The sequence below is a fragment of the Hippocampus zosterae genome, chromosome 10 (genome assembly GCF_025434085.1).
Source record: "Hippocampus zosterae strain Florida chromosome 10, ASM2543408v3, whole genome shotgun sequence".
NCBI classification, from domain to species: Eukaryota; Metazoa; Chordata; class Actinopteri; order Syngnathiformes; family Syngnathidae; genus Hippocampus; species Hippocampus zosterae.
In genome coordinates this window covers 3,623,663-3,640,814 of record NC_067460.1, presented here as the reverse complement: position 1 = coordinate 3,640,814, position 17,152 = coordinate 3,623,663, and the positions used below count along the sequence as shown (strand labels likewise).

The 17,152-nt window shown below is 41.4% G+C and overlaps 1 protein-coding gene across 1 annotated transcript in view; it reads left to right on the top strand.

Annotated features, from left to right (window-relative positions):
* The first annotated feature begins 131 nt into the window (after positions 1-131).
* Positions 132-17,152, top strand: part of fat3a (FAT atypical cadherin 3a) — a 220,235-nt gene continuing 203,214 nt past the window's right edge. Inside the window, 1 exon segment of the mRNA XM_052078759.1 lies at positions 132-289. The gene's annotated coding sequence lies outside the window, so the exon portion shown is untranslated.

Below are 17,152 nucleotides of genomic sequence, written 5' to 3'. Positions count from 1 at the left end.
TTACAACAGGCCGGGTTGCAAGAAATAATTCGGCATTGAACGACGGACTCAATGGAGTCAACTGAAATAGTCAAGTCAGTTTGTTGGTTCTCCGGCAGGCTGTGCTGTGTCCGCGCACTTCTGCGCGCGACAAGGCTCCGTCACGAGCGCGCCGAAGCAGCAGAGGAGAACGCTTGCAGCGGAGCAGCCCACTCGGTGAGCAGTCGGTCTGCATTACAGTTGCACCGGTGTGGATGATATACATAAGTAAGACGGACTTTTCCACCGGGGTATTCGGCAGCATGCACAGGTAAGTCCCGCGGATTTCGCCGCATTTATTCCTTACACGATTCATGCCAAGTTCGAAACATGCACGCAAACGTTGCGGTGAGCATGAATGGGGACCAACGCGGATTTCTGCAACCAGTGACGCGATTTTTTTTTTAATGAATACCTATAATGTTCTGGACCCAAAGAATGACCAAGATCATGGTGCTCCTCTACTACTGTAAATGAAGTCCTGCAGCAGTATGTGTTCTGAATAACAAGGTGGAGGAAGAGCAGATGAGAGGTGATTGCTGATGATGAGTGAGCTGAGCATGGAGCTGCCGTCTCAGTCGCGTGGGACTGTCCGAGTCTGATCTACATCCGCGTGTGTGTGTGTTTGTGTGTTTGTTTGTTTGATTCCGACTCACCTGTGCCTTTTGGAATCTTAAAAACTATAGCCACACATGTAGGAGCGCTCGGGTTGAGAATGCCACAGAGACAGGTGTATGTTGAATACTCGACTCCAAATACGGTGTTTTGAACATCAAGGGTTTCGGTTGAATTTGCTTAAAACGTTATGGGATAGCGCGTGATTCCTGCTAGATTGCATGTAGCTGCAGACAAGCATATGGAAGCAACAACTGGTGGGCTGGTCTAAAATGTCCCATGGATCTCCATCGTGAAGGTTAACCACCAGTCATTAGAGGGCCGCTCTGGCGAGGTCGAGAATATTTACAGTCTGGTTTCTGCAAAAGCCATCAGGATGCATGAAACCAATTTTGGATGTGACCAAAGCGGTTATTTAGTTTACAGCTTGGCTTCTCTGATTACAACACACACACACACACACACACACACACACACACACACACACACACACACACACACACACACACACACACACACACACACACACACACACACATAGACATACCTGTGTCCACACATCTGCTGCATTTGTGTGTTAAGCGCCATCTTCTCACCTTTCAGCTGGCACGCAGCCAAACAACTGCACAGCTGTATTGCTGCTTGGTGGGCCTGTGTTTACAGCTCCTCCTCATCTCAGTCCCTATCACCTCCTCCTCTTCCACCCTATCACTTCTTATCCTTGCACCTCCTTTATCATCACTCTCGCTTTCAACAGCACTGCACAGGCCGGGTTGTAGCTCACACCAGCTGACGGTAGACCTTGCAGTAGCCCGTAGAATATGTCCAGAAACCTAGAATAGTGTCGGCAGGAGTTTATCATTCTGCCAAATTACTTTTATCCATATTTGATCTTTGTGGAAGATTTAGTTTTGTCTTGTTTGACATACAGTGGTATTACGAACGTCTCTTCACACGAAATTTTCAAGTTACGAAACCACTCAAGAGAGGAAAATATTGCCTCTTGTTACGAAAGAAATGTCAAGATACGAAAGGTAAAAATACAGTATGGGCTTCGAGTCACAGCTCTGAGTTTCCTGAACGCAACATACTATGATATATACTATGATATAATATATTATAGCTGCTCTGCCATTGGCTATTACCGATCATCATCCTGGCATCTCATTGGCTAAGAAGGACCTCTACCGTATGTACGTGTATATATGTGTGTTGATAGATAAATAGATATGTGTCTATGCAGTGTCCTGAGCAATTCATCTGTCAATTATTTTCTCGATTAATTGTTGGATCGGATTAAAAAATAGGTTTTATTGTCCATCCCTCCAATTAAAAAAAATCTGGCATTTGAAATCAACAATGTAGAGAATGCACAAGCATCCATTATTTATCATTCTGTTACTGGTTTGGCCCAGAAAAGAGGCAAAAATGTTGATCATTGTTTTGGAAAGCAAAATTAAATATTTTACTTAAATTCAAAACTAAGATATCAGTCTGCTTTCATGGGGTATAGTAGAAATTGGACATTTACTGTTGAGAAGCTGAAATTCAGTGGATGTGGACAAATGGATTAAATGGATAAAAATTGATTTTAAAGTTTTATTATCGATTAATTTGATAATGATGAATTTGGTTTCGCTGCACCTTTTTTGGGCTGGTCCACTCATATTTCAGAGTACTGGGCATAGAACTCATCCCTTGATACTTTTTTTTAACTGATTATTTGTGTTTCCATGTAAAATAAATGCCATGAACACACCACAAGAACCTACAAACGAAATTACAGAATTTGCCAAAAATGACTGCATGATGGGAGCACCTGAGCCACATGTAAAATTAACTAGTCGGTCCAGAGCTGTATACTCAAATTTAATCTGTTTTAATTTACACCATATTTGCACAGTATAATCAAATATTAATATATGAGATTATATAAGATAAGATAAGATATCCATTATTCGTCCCACACTGGGGAAATTTACAGCCTCCAACAGCAAGAATGTATGTACTTTACAAATATGATAATGCTCACTTTTGATACACTATCAGCCAGTTCTTCAAATATGAATTTTTATGATTGTGGCTGTAGTTTACAGTGGTGTCAAACTGCACTGCATCATTGTGTCACAATGTTGTGGGTGCTCTGTGTATTTAGGATAAATTGAAAAACAGCCCGAGCGTTGTTCCATGACTGACGAGCAATTGACAAAACTGAAATATTAAACTCATTCTCGTGAACATCTTTACCCGTACAGCAAATATGTTAAGTTTGGTTGTTTTGCGAAAGCCTTACATTTTCTTTGTGTCTCGTTCAACAATCGGCTGACTCTGAACTGGTTTAGTGCTAAAGAAACTGCATTGCAAGATAGATTGAGCGTATGTCTCTATGCTCTTACAAATGGCAGGTTAAAGTGACTTTGTTGTTGGCGTCATACCTCAACGTTGCGTTTGCCCAATGCAGCATCAACTATGTGCACAAGTGTGGCTCTCGAGCCGTATACGCAATATCATATTTCTTGATGAGTTACGCTTGCGCAGTGTTGCTCAATCGAGTTGTTAAACTGATTATTCAAAAGCAGATAGTGTGTCATTGTTTTCATGATAAGAAGTCTGTGCATATCATGTGTAGAACATCGCTTTTTCAAACGACTCCAACAGGTTTCAGTTTAACCCTTTCTGGGACAGCGGTTACGACAGTGGACAGTTTATTAAGTTATCAGGTTACAGGGTGCATCAAAGGGTTACATTTGGTAATTTATTATCTGCAAGCCATGCCCATTAAACTTAGTAAGGCTGTTTAATGCAGATGCTCTTTGCCAGGGGTCGGCAACCTATGGCTCGTGAGCCAGATGTGGCTCTTTTGATGATTGCATCTGGCTTGCGTATAAAACAAAATATTCTTGCTTGTTTAATCCATACATTTAGGGCTGTAGTTGGCTCTAGGAGTAATTTTTATTGGATGATACTGGCCTATGTATGCTGTTGCTGGGGAAACAGGTAAACACCCCCTTTTGAATCAGCCCACTCAGTGATGAGGTCAAAGCGAATCCTTCGACGAATAAAATGGTGAAAAGAAAAAAAAGATGACGAGTATGGTACATTTCAGCACGAACGGACCGAAGGATTCGCCTTTGTGGAGAGAAGAGGTTCTGTGGTGTGTCTAATTTGCAATGACAAAATACCATAAATGAAACGGTCGAATATAAAGCGGCACTTTGACACGCACCATGTTACGTTCGCATCAAAATATGCTGCGGGAGACAGTAGAAAGCTAGCCAGCAGCAACTCCGCATGTCAACCTGGTAAGGTGACTATAATTGCGGTTGTTTTGCTGGATCTTGAGCAATCGTGAGGAATGGAAAACCATTCACATTAATGGTGAGTATTATAACATTATTTACATTACATTCGGAGGCTTATCATACTGGCATTTTGTTGAATTCAACTTATATATATATATATATATATATATATATAATATATGCGCGCATGTATAGCTCTCACTGAAATACATTGCCAAATATTTTGCTTTCATGGCTTTCTTAGTCAAAAAGCTTCCGGATCCCTGCTCTATACAGTGTATATGTCATGATTCGTTTTAGGGACCAACAGGTGGCACTGTAGGGCTCCCCTGGCAGCTGCACACCTGTTGGTCATAGGTAATCAGGCCTTTAAAAGGACTCCCAGCCCGAACACTCAGTGTGGGGTCATTGTTGCTATTGTCATGTGTGCTGCTGTTTGCGCTTGGTTTCTGTCATGTTTAGTTCATTGTCATGTTTTAGCTTTAGTCATGGTTTTTGTTTGATACTTTGGACTTTGTGTGTTTTGGATTTAGTTTTCTTTGTTTTAAATACAATTCTTCAAATACACCCTGCTCCTCCCTCCTGCCTGCTTTTTGGGGTCCACCACCATCTCGCAAACGTGTCAGTATAGATGTATACATCTATATACATATATATACATACATACATATATATATATATACAGTATAGATATAAAATAGGGCTCGACCAATAGATTTTTTTGCGGCTGGTGCCGGTTCCGATATTTGGCAGAATGAAATTCAGAAATCCAACAAATAGATTCGTCAATTTAAAAAATTATTTAAATGAGGAAACTAATTTAGTCTCCTAATGGTTATAACAATAAATGTATGAATTACAGGGGCAACATTTGACTGTTTTACAATCCCTTGTCCTTTAGTATTTGTTTAACTGTACAGCAGAAAGAAAATCTGGCAACACAATTCTATCTGCTGGTTTTGAAAAACATAATCTTGGCCAATTAAATCGACTGTACGATTAATCAGTGGGCCCTAATATCAACCGACTCTGCTTCTCATAGGTTTCAATTGTTTTTAACTTCTTCATTAATTTTCTTCAGTCAAGCCTGAAGACTCACTCCGATGTTGAGTAGAGTGTAATCTCAATTGATTTTACAGACATCGCATGACGTGACCAAATGAGCACTACATGTCATTATATATTATATTCCAGAGATGTCTGGATGGAAATCCATCTGGTGAGCGCCTTGGATTTAGTAAGCCTCGCTGCGGACGTACAGGACATGCAGATTTTGAAGAGGGGTGGTGTGCGTCTCCCGCTGCAGTGGCTGACCTCTCTGCCAAGCACACTGACCTCCACACGGAGGAGGGGGAGGAGGAGAGAGAGACCATCTCTCTGTTCGTTTTGTTCTCATTCTCCCTCAGCGCCCTGCTCCACAGGCTGCCTGCTTGGAAATGGCATTACTGCAACCCCTCCTTGCCGTGCACCTCCACCCTCCCCCACACTTCTCCTTCATCTCGGGGGTCCCGAGGGCTTTGTGAGCGTCTGTTCGTGCCAAATGCCAGCACTGTGAAAGCGCCCCCCCCCCCACCCCTCTCCCGCCTCACTCTGAGTATGCAGGAGAGAGTGAGTTGGGGGAGTTCTTTGGTTCCCGTCTCCATACAAGCTGGAAATGGGGTTGGGGGCGGAAAGGAGGGGGTTTGCCTGTTATGTTTTGGGGGATGAAGCTCCTTTCCCTCGTGGTAGAGCGCTTGGATAGTGTGTGGGTGTTTGTGTGCAAGGTCCCACTATTGTTCTCAACAACTGGTGGAATGCTGTTGAATGGTAGTCGTGGCAGTTCAGCGCTACTGCCAGTCTTTGTCATTTTCATACGCGTATGGACCATGTTTGCCTCTTTTATGAGACTGTCTTGTCTCACAATGAGCCGGCTTCTCCGCCCTAAAAACTGTCTGCTGTACATATGGCGGAGGACAATGGCAATATGCTGTATCAGTTTTGCCATCAATGACTAATATCAATATTCATTTAGAGTCGTTAGCATGAGTTAAATGTCTCGAATATGCTCATTGCATTTGCAGCCACATTGCAAATGCAAGGCTGAACGATTTAGAAAAAAAAATCTAATATCGATTTTTCTTCGCCTCAATATAGCGATTGCCATTTAATGTGATTATTTTTTCAAGCCCCTCCTCCTAGGTATATTTTTTTAAACAAACACAAGCAATGAATTAACCTGTATTACCATAAACAATATACCATTTACAGTTTTGTACTTGACTAAGAATGCTCGAATCTGAAGTACGTAAAAAGGAATTTGCCTCAGGTAGTTTGAGCCACACTAGCATGACCGCAACAAGCCACTACAGCTAAAATAACATTTAGAACATAACACATAAGTACAGAGAGTCGTTAAGCAATATAACGGTATCATTTGCAAACAATGACAACAGTGCAAATGGTGTGGAGAGTCCATCCATCCAGCCATCCATTTTCTAATCTGCTTATCCTCACCAGGGTTGCAGCCGTGCTGGAGGCGGGAAACACTCTGAACTGGTTGCCAGCCAATCGCAGGCACACATAGACGAACGCGCTGACAGTCACACCTCGGGACAATTTAGAGTGTTCCATTAACCTGCCATGCATGTTTTTGGAATGTAGGAGGAAACTAGAGTACCCGGAGAAAACCCATGCAGACACGGAGAGAACATGCAAACACCTCACAGGAAGGCCGGAATTGAACCCTGCACCTCTGCATTGTGAAGCCGACATGCTAATCAGTCTCCAATCATGCCGCCCATGCAGAGTCTTCCAGCAAAATAAAGTGACCAGTAGTGTTGTAATTATGATGCAATGGCGATTGTGGAAATGATACAGAGAGTCGTTGAGCACTTTAAGGTGTCCAATGGTGTGAAATAGTGATCAGCAATAGTTATAAAAAACATATGGAGTCAACTCTACAATAAAGAATGTGGTAATACTGCAACACAAAGATGTGTAAAAGTGTCATTGTGAAATTCAGAGTCAACTGTTTAGTGAGTTAATGGTCATAGGGAAGATGCTATTGGACTGTCTCCTGGTTTAAGTCTGCATATATCCATCGTGTCTACCTGAGCTCAGAGAAGTGGTGACGCAGATGGGGAGGGTCAGAGAATTTTGCCTGCCCTTGTCTTTTAGTTCTTGTCGTGTGCAAGTGCTCAAGAGCGGGTAGGAGGGAACCAATGACCTTATTAGCACATTGTCCACATACAGCATGTATACTCTATTTTATGTTGAGGGTAAGTAAACAGAGCACCTGTCAATGCTGTTGTGCTTAAATAAATGGCAGTTGAAACCTAGAATTCTTTTAAATATTTGAAGGTTTTTTTAAAGATAAAGCATTTCGGATAATGGATGGATGAATCAACGATATTTTTTTCCATATTCATATTGATGAAGGAATCAGTTACCAATTTGGGTACTTTTTGCGGAAAGCAATTACCGGTAGTTACGATCGCTAATGACTTTTCCCACTTAATTTGCCCAACACTGATTATTAAACTTATGGCACTGTCATCTAGGACTTAATCACACAGCAGAATAGTGTGACAGTGAGCTGCAGGTCTGTGTTTAAAAAGCCCCAATGATAAAAGGTTAACTCATGGCGAGACTGATTTGATCTGACAGAGAGCTGCTGACAATGAGACTCCTAGAAGCTCTTTGTGTGTTGCTAGCTTCAGAATTTTGTGAACTGTGTACAGTGAGCATAACTCACACGACCGAACAGTCCACACTGGTGACAATGATGTGATATTGTGGAAGTTGTGTTCTTTGTTCACTCCGGCCAGCAACCGTATGAGTATCGACAGAATGACAATGAAACGGTATTTTCCAAAATGCAAACAATTCCTGTAAAACCTCCTGTGATCCCAACACATCAGTGAGTTTGTAACTGCAGCTGTTTTAACATGAATTTTACATGTTGTGTGCTTTAGTCAGCAGTCAGAGACCGGATCCATCATTTTACTGCTGCCTCTGTATTGACGCAAGGAATCTAAAAATGATGTACATAGTCCATAGTCCAGTTGCATGTTTATATTGACTGTCTATGACTATGTGGTATATTTTGTATATCTACCTTGTACCTGCCTTCGCAGCTGACACAATCACCATCAACCGATTATATTGATGGTTTTTGAAAAGAAAAGGACTCTGGTATTTGTTGCCATTCATTTGTCAGAGAGTAACATAGACTGTCAAAATTACACTACCCATGAATGTACTTAATTAATGTTTTCATTGTAATCATATTACCTCCACTGTCATTATTAGGCTTCTGCAAAGCTCGCTGATGACCTAATCATTTGAATCAGGTTTGTTGGAGGAGGGTTTGGGCACCCTTGCTCTTGGTTGTTAAATTTGTGGTAGACTGTCCATAGCGGCCTACTATGTACACTTTGCCACACTGGGATTGACTGTACTTGACCGTGAGCCAATTCTGAAAATGAAGCTATGATTGTTATCAGGTTCAAATTAATTATACATACAATATGCTTTTAAAGAGGAACCATTATGGACCGTTATCTCTTATCAGCGCACATGAATTCACCAAACCTCTTGATGTTTAATCAGCTCCACCACAAATTTTCTGGGTTTCAGGCAACACAATGATAGCTATCCCATTTTAATTTCCACATGCATGCAGTTTTTTTTACACTAGACACCATCATTTTAACACCCCCACATTGGAACTGCTGAAAAAGGTCAATGCCGGTCAAACGTTGTACAGCTAATATTAACGGAGAATAATTATTTAACTCTTTCCGAGACAGTGGTTACTACAGTGGAAAGCTTAACATGTTATCAGGTTACAGGGTGCTTGAAAGGGTTAAAATACCATATTTGGAGACAGTAGGGAACTTGGCTTCTCACAATCGATATCGACGAGGTGGGCCATTAATAGAATTATCCCCCCCCCACACACACACAGTTTGTCTACGAAATGAACAGAAGGTATGAATTAGGATTTATGAGTTCGTTGAACAAGTGCCCACAATGTGGTTGCGGTGACTGGGTCATATAACTGGCCTGGAGATGTGTCTAATTGAGATGATAATCATGTTTCAAGCATTTTTTCCCTCCCATTTATCTGTTGCCGTCATTTCCACATCTGATAGGTGTCACAAGTTTCACTTTATTCGATTACAACCACCTTTTTAATTCCTTTTGTGGGAACATGTACCGTCCAATCATGAGTTCGTTGAACAAGTGCCCACAATGTGGTTGCGGTGACTGGGTCATATAACTGGCCTGGAGATGTGTCTAATTGAGATGATAATCATGTTTCAAGCATTTTTTCTCTCCCATTTATCTGTTGCCGTCATTTCCACATCTGATAGGTGTCACAAGTTTCACTTTATTCGATTACAACCACCTTTTTAATTCCTTTTGTGGGAACATGTACCGTCCAATCAGAATGTATGTAAATTAGAGCTGTCAAACGATTAAAATATTTAATCTAATTAAAAATGCAACTGTCATAATTAACTCAAATGGACTAAAAAATTGTGATTACTCACACATTTTTTATCGTTTCTGAATTTCCTTTTACATTTTTTGTCCTATTTTCCCCCATTTTAATGCTCTCATCAATATGGAATCATGAATCAGTTTTCTATGTGCCAAATGCAAATATTTACTGAAATAACAATTTCGATTTTCAATTTTACATGAACATTTTTCACTTGGAGCAGTTATTCACACATAATCTCTCACACAATATTACTATCCATCAACAACAATGAAAACAATATTTTGTCACACAACGGCTGCTTTAACAGTTTTTTTTATAAAATCAAAACGGAGCACTATAACATTATAAAGTGCACATCTAAGGTAAACTAGTACTCAGCCTATAGTAAATTTAAACGATGGTTGCATAATTCGTTTTTCTCAAGTTTACTTTGAACACAGCAGTCTGTTTCTGTACGTTTGTTGGAGAATAACGAGACACCGGACACCAGTGTTCGTTATGTGCCGCTGTATTCAAAACTGTCGGCAGTCCAAAAAAGCGCACGCACTTCACCGTGCTGCTGGGGCAAACCATTCTGAAAGGTGTGTGGGGTGGGGATCACTCCCCCTAACACAGTCAGGCTATGTTGATTGTGTTGGTCCTTCTTGTGCGGAAGTCTCTCTACAGTTTTTGTGTAGACCTCATTTCGAATGACTACACTTGGTTCGATGACAACACCGTTTTATTTTCGCTAGGTTGCTACCACTGTCAGACAGAGAAGCTCCACCCGCTCTATTTATATGAACGCAGAACGCTGTAACCTTCCACACAAAATAGTTCCAAACAAGTAACAATTGGGTCAGTGGCATACATCGTATACCTGTATGATACAGAGAGAGAGAGAAGAACAGATAACTTTGGTCTTGTCAGTGGAGCAATCGGGCAACTTTTTAAAAGTAAACTTTCCATTCATAAACTCTTTAAGTATCCGTTTTCGGTGTCTCGTGCTGCCTTGGCTGGCAAAACAGACATGGGCGTGGACTTCTGCAGCGCGCTTTTTGTTTTGTTATGGTGTATTCATAGAGCTACGTAACATCCGCTTTGTTACGTGTGCCACGTTAATCTCGCGAGAAAAATTGTAATCCCATTAAAATTCATTTAAATTAATGCCAATAAAAACACGCTCTAATGTAAATGCATGTTGCAATGTGCACATGAACAAAGATTCTTACTGCTGTTTTGTATTCTTGGCACCCCATGACACCGGAGCAGATGGGTAGTGACAGTAGGTGAATGTTGGCAAATCAGTCAATTGCTGGCAGAACTGTATGTCACAGTAATTAATTTGAAATTTAGACTGTGCCTCAGAGGAATATACATTCTGTCAATCTATCTTTCTATTGGGAAAAATGTTTTCTTGCTCACCTGGGTGGGATCTTCTTCAAGTGTATGTCCCCTACCAAAGACCCCTGACATCAGTGCTCTGCGCGGAATCTTCGTCATTCCCAGTATTGAACTCTTCTGTACGGCGATGTCTTAGGTTGTTCAGTTGTATCTGCTGGAACTATCCACCCGGCTTGAAGGTTACTATCCTTAGGATCAAATATGAGGCTATATTTGTTCCAGGACACTTTTGCTGCTATCTGGGAATGCCTTGCACTTTAAATCTTGCTCTCATACACTGCACTATCTCTGTGACTTCTTTGCATGGCCTGCACCTTGGGTCCGGTCTGATGTTTATATGCATCCATCCATCCATCCATTTTTCTGATTTGCTTATCCTCACAAGGGGCGCGGGGCATGCTGCAGCCTATTTAGAGTGTTCCATTAACCTGCGACACATGTTTTTGGAATGTGGAAGGAAACCGGAGCACCCGGAGAAAACCCACGCAGGCCTGGGGAGAACATGCAAACTCCACACAGGGAGGCCGGAGCTGGAATAATACCTCTGCACTGTGAACCCGATGTGCTAACCACTGGACCACCGGGGCCGCCCAAATTTAAAACATTTACATTAAAAACAACAGAGTGGGACATTCCGTCAGACTGATGGACATTCCATCTTTGTTTCCATCGGTATTTCAGGCCGACCTTTCTGGGCCCAATCCGTCGTCAGCAACAGCCAATTGGCATCGACGACGTAAATTCCACGTGAGACACAGCGTGGTGATTGAAATAAAAACAATATTGGACACATGTCATTGAGGTCTGTGGGACTCAACGGTAAACAGTACCGTTTTATTTTTTTTCCGTATTTGGCTGTATGCCAGGTGTGCGGCATCTAGAAGTGACGAAGTACCAGTCAGTCCGTTCAGGTATTGCAGATGACTCTAGACAGATCGGGCTGGCCTGAAGTACTGACTTGTTGGACTGACAATGCCCACCTCTCAAAACCAATATGAAAGCAATATTAAATTAAATTAAATTAAATCTTTCAATCCTCAATCAATACGCAGCAAATCTCAGCAATCTCATCCCATTATGGATCACTGCTCAGGTGACAAGATTTTATTTTATTTTTTAATGACAAGAACCTGCTAAATGTTCCAAAGAAGTTCCAAAGACTTGCCTGCAAACATTCTGCAACCATTCAAATACCCAAGTTTAGAGCAAATGCAACAAGTAGTGTATTTTGGTCTTCAGGAGAAGCCTTGGTTCCTTTTAGCGAGTGCTGTTGACTAGTGATGGGTCCAGCGACACCGATGCATTGACACATGCGCCGGGCTCACAGAGCAAACCACGTGTCGTGTTGACACAGTCCAGGCTGCTAATTGACACATTGGCTGCGTTGACACAGTCCAGGCTGCTAATTGACACGTGAACTGCACCGGTGCAGTTTAGACTGCATCGGATGCTTGGCACAGTACAGGCTGCGCCACTTAGTCCAGGGGGCGTCGACTCAGTGCAGAGGGCGTTGACGCAGCAAAAGCCCGCCGCACAGTGTTTATAAGGAAGTGGGTTTTTGCGACACAATGCCACCTGCCGAAACAAGCCAGACCCCACTCACGCTCGCTTGTCGAAGTTCGTGTCAGTGCAGACTTCGTGTTCGTGCCTTGCCTTCCTTGCCGATTATGGAGCAGAGACGCAAATCATCCGCCGTGTGGGACCATTTTGATGTCCCGGAGAATAAGGTATTATTTATTTATTTATTCAAATCGCCTTCTGTCGCCGAGAGCCTCTCGGCGAGAGGCACTCGCCGAGTGCCTCTCAGATTATTGACATGTGTTCTACCATTCTAATCCGAATACATCTCAAGGTAACTCTTAGTTACTTCTTATTCACATTTCATTACAGGTGAAATGTCGAATTTGCCGGGTCGAATTGTCATACACCAACAGAAGCACCTCCACCATGCTGAGGCATTATCGGGCCAAGCATGAGAATGAAGTTCGCGATACACCCAGTATTACGCCAGGTATACAAACGTTCACTCATCTTTTCACGGTTGCTATGTTGATGATTTAATTGACAATCAGTAATTATTATTGGTTGACTCTCCACTCCATGTTTGACAATCAAGGTTCCAGGAAGCAGCTGTACTGGAAGGACCAACACACTTTTTTCCCAAACCTCTCCCACCTCGCAAAGGAGTTCCTTTGCACGCCAGCCTCATCCGTCCTTCCCTTGTGAGTGTGTGTTCTCCACAGCAGGAGAAATCGCTTGTAAAAGACGCAACAGGCTGAAGTTTAAAACATTGGAGCATCTTATTTTTCTCAATAAAAATTTGTGAAATAAAAGCCCACAAGCATTCTCATTCAAATGATCTTCACATTATTTGAACACATTGAATGTTGCAAAATGAATGCATGGATGTGAATGATATTGTATACACTCCATCATCAAATCGATGAATGACCTTATGAAAATGTCTTGGAACAGTTGTAGATGCAAAACCGTGCTGGCAGCTACATAATAGATAATAAAAGAAAAATATCCCAAACCATAGGGATCTTCCCAAAAACTAAGGATGTGCTGAATAAGAGATCCTTGTACACCTTATACTTTTATTACTTCCATATTTGACCTATTGTGTGGGAATATGGGGAAATGCCAGTAAAACACTGTTTTAAAACTACAATACAAAGCAATCGGAACAATCACTGGCTCCAAATAGACGGAACCCACAAATCCACTTTTTATCAAATTAAACAATGAAATCTCATGACCTGATTGACTTCAAAATTGCCCAATTAATGTACAAAGCACACAATAATAACCTTTGCCAAAAGATCCAGAAGCTTTTTAAAATTCGAGAAAGTTGTCATAATTTAGGGGGTACTAATCTATACAAAAAAATCCAAAACACGAACGAACATCACACAAAGGAGTGTATCTGTAATAGGTGTAAATCTGTGGAATGATTCTGAAACGGACCTGTAAAATGAGGAACTCTCTTGCTGAGATTAAAAATGAATTCGAGAGTAGTACAAGACAACTACACAAATCAGAATTAAGCTGATAAGTTCGATACACTCATGAAATATAGCAATACATCAGAAATACATTGATGAGATTATTTAATATATTAATGAAATGGAGCATCCATTATGAATATGAGAAAATCGCCATATACATGTGCTCTAAAGAGTATGTACTGTATACACAAACCTAATGTTGTAAAAATGTATTAGTACAGCATACATAAGGGTAAAAGCATTTGTTGATATTTAAACTTTCTTTCCTATTTAGAAAAATGATCAATTCATATATAAGAAGGGGTAGGACTCGGTAGGTTTTTTGCTTCTTTCTACTCCTTTGAACACATATTTGTGATGATGACTATTTTCTTTCCTTTTTTTATATCTTACCTTCACCTTTTGCCAATTTATTACCGAATTGTATATTTAATATGTTCAATATACAAAACAATTTATCAGTCAGTTCAGTCTGTTAAGTGGGTTGGCTGCAGGGATCTTGAAGGTCCAGCAGGTGGCAGTGGTCAGTGACACAGTATCAGCACAGTATCAACACAGAGTTTCAGTGTCGACACGCCTCATGAGGCCTCATGGACCCATCACTACAGTGTTGACATTCACTAGTCTATATGCTTAGCTCAACTATGACTTTGATGGATTTTTTTTCCCCCACCACATCGTTTCTTTTGAAAATTGAGCCTATTGTCAATGCTGACCTTTCTATCAATCTGTTTCAGATGTTCACAAGTTGTCCTTTCTCCACTGTAGCCAATGCCCTTTTGTCTTCGATGGATATTCTTACAAGAGGTCTTGTTGACCTGAAAATGGGGAAAATGTTTTTAAAGTGGAGCTCGGTGGCATTTTGAGAATCAATAGCTTGTTAGGTCTGATGTGAAAGTGATTCAGCAATGAACTGACATATAAACTCTACACCCTTTGATGTTACTGCTGAACCAAAGTAGAAAATTGCTGCCTTCAGCAAAGTTTCCCATTTCAGCCACGGTGGCTTCTAACAATGTTTTTGCAAATGTAATTATATAACATTACATCACCAATACTGTACGCATCTAGGGCATTAGAGGGCCAATGAACTTGGGCTGGGTTTCTGAATAGTGTGTGTCACTTTATGATTCACGTTAAAAAAAAAAAAAAAAAAATATATATATATATATATTATATATATATATATATAGAAAGTTTGCAGTACATTGCAGTATTTAACAACAATAGTGATAATAATGGTAATAATAATAATATAATAGTGATTGAATTGTGATTAATAGAGTTAGAGTCTTGTTAGGCTTAATTTAAGATGAGCACAGGACCCACAAATAGACACTGTGAACACAGCACTGGTTTGTCAGGAAGAGGGGCAGGTCAAAGAAGGCAGGAACCACAGGCAGTCCGAGAAACCAAGGGGGTCCAAACTCGGCTGCTCTCCTGCCCATTTTACATCTTTCCCTTGTGAAACATACATTAATTCAAATGATCAGGAACGTTCTAATGCTACTTCAGAGTTGGCTGATGATATGATCATTTGAACAGTGTGTTGCAGCCGGGAGAGATGGAACAGAGGCAAGACATCTGCTCTCCAGGCCCAAAGCTGGACTTGCCTGGTGTACAGGAATGCTTAGCGTAACAGCTAGGCAGGAAGCGAGTACTGCAAGGAAGATAAATGGCAATGGGTGGCTCTTCTGACTTGCCTTTATGCTGCTGGGGTGAATGTGGCTGACGAGGTGAAGACTGGCAGGTGTAATGATTGGGGAGATGTCCAGCCCACACTGAATGAAGGGAAAGGTAACCAAAAACCACAAAGGGAAGAGCCACAGAGTGGAATACTGAGGACAGACAATATATTCTAACAAAATGTTTCTAATTTGGGGTTTCTATTCATGATTCACAGAATGAACCATATTGCTTAATGTTGGGAACCTTTCTCCTCATCCATCCATTCATCCATTCTTATCCTCACATGGGTCCCGGGGTGTCCTGGAGCCTATCCCAGCCATCTTCGAGCAGTAGGCAGGGTACACCCCGAAAGGATTGCTAGCCAATCACAGCAATGTAATATAACATTCAATTAATAATTCCATTGCTTTTTTGAGTAAGTAATGAGTAACTAGGTAGCCTGGTGGGATCCAGGGGTTAGTGCATTTACCTCACAATGCAGAGGTCGTGGGTTTGGTCCCGGCTCTTGTCTTCCTATGCGGAGTTACATGTTCTCCCTGTACCTGCATAGGTTCTCTCTGGGTACACCGGTTTCCTCCCACATTCCAAAAATATGCATAGCAGACTGATTAAACACTCGAAATTGTCCCTAGGTGTGAGTGTGAGCGCGGATGGTTGTTCATCTCTGTGTGCCCTGCGGTTGTCTGGTAACCAGTTCAGGGTGTCCCCCGCCTACTGCCGAAGACAGCTGGGATAGGCTCCAGCATGCCCCTCGACACTTGTGAGGATAAAGCGGGTCAGAAAATGGATGGATAATGAGTAACTAACTAATAACTTAACTTATTATCATATATGATAAAATATCATTTGCAACACTGGTGTCTCGCAGAAATCTATAGTAACACTGCTACATTTTATATATATATATATAGCAATATAGTACATTGCTAGATTTGCTGCTTATCACTTTTTGGGGAGTAGGGGGTAATTGTAGTTTGTGGGGTTGGAAAAGTCATTACTAAAACTTCATTCAGCCCGAACACGGGTTGTGCTATTCTCTTGATATGATTAAATGTAAAGTCAATGCACTTCGCAGATTGGTGCAAATACATCTGAGGCGATGCATGTGGGGCTGAGCACTATCGTCCAAGTTGGTAAATTGAAACTGAAAGCCACACATAGCCAGTCGACATTGACAATGTACTTACAGCCCCCCCCCCCCCCCAAAAAAAACAAAAAAACAAAAGATGGCATCCTGTGCAGTTAGAATGGAGAAACAATGTTGGACAATATAATCACTGCAGTCTTTGAGCACCAAGAGCTGTCCCTCACAGCCAGCTTCCAATATCGGCCAGGACGAAGCCAAAAAGGAGCAGATAATATGGAGGATGGGGAGCGAGGAAGTTGGCCTCCTGACAAGTTTGTTCACAGCTGTTGAATTGTGAACCAAAATAGCAATATGTATTTAGTATTAGCCAAAGTTGAGGCATAGCCACCACCTACTGGATTGGCTAGTGATATTTTTTTTCTGTCAGAGGAGGAGCAGCCAATTCTTTTCTCTGTTGTGGCCTGTCATGAATGCATTCATGTCACACGATAAAACTCACGTGAGGCCCATGAGACAAAGTGACATTTCTCCTTTGGTCTGAACGTAGCATCATAGG